This window comes from Mustela lutreola, chromosome 10, assembly GCF_030435805.1.
Source record: "Mustela lutreola isolate mMusLut2 chromosome 10, mMusLut2.pri, whole genome shotgun sequence".
NCBI classification, from domain to species: Eukaryota; Metazoa; Chordata; class Mammalia; order Carnivora; family Mustelidae; genus Mustela; species Mustela lutreola.
In genome coordinates, this window is record NC_081299.1 from 88,422,836 (window position 1) to 88,426,952 (window position 4,117).

Here is a 4,117-nt window from a genome sequence, read left to right on the forward strand (position 1 = left end):
CTGAATAGCAAAAAATATACAATTATAATAAGCAGAAAATCTAAGTAGACATTTTTCCAAAGACAACATACTAATGGCTAACAGATACACAAAAATGCACCACTTCAGTAATCTTTAGGGAAATGCAAATCAAAACCACAATGAAATATCAATTAATGCATTTTAGAATGGGTATTATCATAAAAAAGAAAGAAGGAAGGAAGGAAGGGTGTTGGCAAGAACCGGGAGAAAAGGGAACCCTTGTGCACTGTTGGCAAAAATGTATACTGATACAGCCACTATGGAAAACAGTATGGGGGCTCCTCAAAAAATTAAAGATACAGCTATCATATGATCCAGCAATTCCACTTCTGGGTACTTAGCTGAAGAAAACGAACTCAAAAAGATACATGTATCCCCTTATCCACTGCAGTATTACTTACAATAGACAAGATACATGCTAAACAACCTATGTATCCCTGAATGAATGGATAGATAATGATATTCTGAAATGTTTTTTTCAGAAATAAAAAAATGAAGGAAATCTTGCCATTTGTGGCAAAATGGATGGATCTCAACGGCAGTTTGCTCAGTGAAATATATCAGACACAGAAAGACAAATGTCATCTGATCTCATATGGAGACTCAAAAACAAAACAAAACCAAGCTCACAAAGAATAGATTGGTGATTGCTCAAGCCAGGAATAAGGGATGGAGAAACTGTTGAAGGGTGTCAAGATATAAACTTCTAGTAATAAAATAAATAAATCCTGGGGATGTCATGTACAGCATGGTGACTATAGTTAATAATACTGTATTACATATTTGAAAGTTGCTAAGAGAGTAGATCTCGAAAGTTCTCAACATAAGAAAAAAAATTGAAACTATGTATGATGGATGGATGTAAACTAGACTTATTGTGATGAACATTATTAAGTAAAACCAAACTAAACCAAAAAAAAAGGAGTAAACTCTTTTCTTTGGTTAGTTCTCCAAGCCCTTCCAGAAATAGTAGAAATAGGCCCCAGGAGTTCTCCTGGCTTCATAAGAAAAATTAAAGAGCTTGGAAATTGAAAGGAATGCTCAAATAGGACATGGCTGAGGGAGGTAAACTGGAGATGTAATCTAAACCAAAGTAAAGGCTGAAGGGGAGGGGGAAGCTACTCTTAACTGAAAAGATAGGTACCCAGTGACTATTGGAGGGGGAGTTGATGAATATGAACCTCTAAAAAACCACATTAGCAGAGGCTTCTATCAACAGATAGAACCAGAGATAATCAGAGTGAGATTAAAGAACCAACTTTTGGTCACTGAAGTAAGATACTCCCAAACTCTTAACTTTCCCTCCTCTTACCTTGCAATGAAGAAAATCAAAACCATAAAGTAGTATAGAGCCATAGTTCTCAAGTGTCCAAGATGCCTCAGCTACCTCAAAGAGGTACTACGGAATATATATATATTTACTAATCTCCACTCTCAACGTGGGGGTTGAAATCATGACCCCAAGATCAAAACTGAGCCAGCCAGATGCACCTACTATGGAATGTTTTAAATATTTGAGGGAAACAGCAATACTCATTATCTGCCAGATACCACATGATCACGAGCTTGAAATATTTTTGAATTTAAGAATCTTTGCAAAGCTGTTTGCTTTTTTCCCCCCTGTTGCTTTGATAAACAGGCGTCTCTTGAAAATCAGGGTGGAATAGGAAGCGAGGAGGCACCAAGGGATGCTGTTAAAAAAAATATTGAGACAGTAAAAGCACTATGAGGTGAGAAAGTTTGGGAACCTCTGTGGTGTCCCAAGAAAAGAAAATTGAGAAATGTATAACACAGAGCAGACCACACCCACTTCTACTCAAATGTGGGAGAGCTGAAAGCAAATTATATCTTCTTTTTATCTCTTAGGGGAAGGCTGATATGAGAAGAGAGCTAAAAGCAAGGGTTGAATGTAATTCAGAGTGACATTTCGAGCCCACTGGGACTATTAACTGAAAGTGATGAGGAAATTATGAAATTTGCCTGAGCTATTGACAAGAAAAGGATAAAACAGATTTAAGTCAGTACAACTAAAAGTAATTAAGTGGAGAGAAAATAAAATTTTGTCCCTTTACTCTCCGAATGAGTTGTGGTGTCTCAATTATAACAAATTAAATTATAAATTTATAACACTAAATTTATCTTGATGGCCTATGAAGCAATTCTTGACCAAAAGAGGCAGTTGTAAATATTAAAGGTAATCCATTCCCCCATTCATTCACTGAACATGTATTTTTATGTCTATTATATGCTGATCATTTTACTAATAGTAAAAGACACAGACAAAAGACTACAAAGGATAGTGTTTAAAGTAGCATGTCTCCAATCACAGTTTATTACTCTACTCTGTCTCTATTTCTCCCCCTACAGCAAGTATTGCTCTCCAAGGGAATTTAATTACTGATCTACATGTTATGGTCTGTCTTTCCTACTAGAATGTGCGTGCCAAGAGAGAAAGGATTACTATCTTGTTCTTCCTCTTTCCTCCAATTCTCAACATTGGTATGCCCCATCAATCAATACTGGGCCCCTCTCTCCCTGCCTATACTCTCTCTCATCCCTTGGATATAAATATTATACAGCTTGATGCTGTATGTGCATCCTGTTTTGTTATTTCTCTAAAATATCAAATTTACATATCCAACTGCTTGCTTGAAACAAGGACGTTGACGAGATACCTTAATTTTAATATGTATTCCTCCCTTTCTCACCCTTCCCAGCAGTCCCTAATCTAGCTAAACTTTCCTCCCTCTTCTCATGCTCAGTAAATGGCATCATCATCCACCTAGATGGTGAACAGTTTGGGGCTCAACCTAAAAATCCCAACTATCCTTCACTACTCCTCTTCAAGTCTATCAATTCTACTTCCCAAATACATCTCAATTTCAGATTCTTCTCTTTGTATCCACTGTGACCAAACTATTTCAAGCAACTTTTTTTGTTGTTGTTGGTTTTTTTTTTGTTGTTGTTTTGTTTTGTTTTGTTTTTGCCGACTATTGTAGGAGCCCAGCGATCTTCTGGCTTCTACTCCATTTTTCACACTGCAACCAAAGAGAAATTTTCATACCCCACATTTAATTATCACACACACACATACATAACTCTACTAGGAAAATCTGTCAATTTCCAATTACTCTTCACATAATCAAGACTTCAAACAAACATATGGGGTCATCAAGTTCTGGCTCTACATACCTGGCATTTTGGGTTTTATTCCCGTGTTTTTTTCCAGTTTTTATTAAAGTCTGTACCTTCTCTGCTTCTCAAACAATGCTCTATGAAAGCAGAAGTTTGATATATTGTTTACTGTTATATTTTAAACACCTAATTAAGTAGCAAATAAAAAGTGCAGGCAGAAGTTCCTTAGGTCTCTAGCTTGTAGCAGGCCCTGTAGAGAATGCCGCGGACTGCAGAGAATACCTTCCTCTAGAATCCTCAAGGCCCTCACTGCATGGAGTGAGGGAGAAATTTCTGATTCTCTTCTTGGGCTGATCTCCGCCTCACTCCATTCAGAAACTAGGCAGTATAGTGGACTCAAGTGTAATCCCTTGTCACACTTGCGGGGTCGAATCTCACTTTTGCCATTTATTAGCTATGTGACAAACTTTCTACATCAAAGTCCTCAAAGGTAAAATGGGAAGGAGTCCCTACCCCTTAAGGTTGTTATTAGAATTAAATATGTGAATACCTATCTATTGGTTATCTATGTAACTATATTCATTAGGGCACATCTCCCAAGAGACCGCCAGTTCCCTGCAATGTACGCTGGCCAGAGCCTATGAGACTGCTATATGCACGGTGATTAAAGAAAAAAAAAACGTACTTCTTAGCTTTTTGTTCCGTAAACCGAGTGCTGCCTACGCGCCCCTTACTGAGTTGAAGAAAGAACTTGCTATCTTTAGGTTCTACCATCCCAAGATTGCAAACACACACCGCTGAATCCCACACCAAGTCGCCCTTCCCAGGCAACCAGTCAAATGCGCTTTCGCAATTGGCCGTAATAGAAACCCCGGGAGCTCCGCTCTGACCCGGCGGGCGCCACGCCCAGACTCGCTTCCTGCTCGCACAAGCGCAGTCGTCGTTCTTTCCTGTCCTTGGG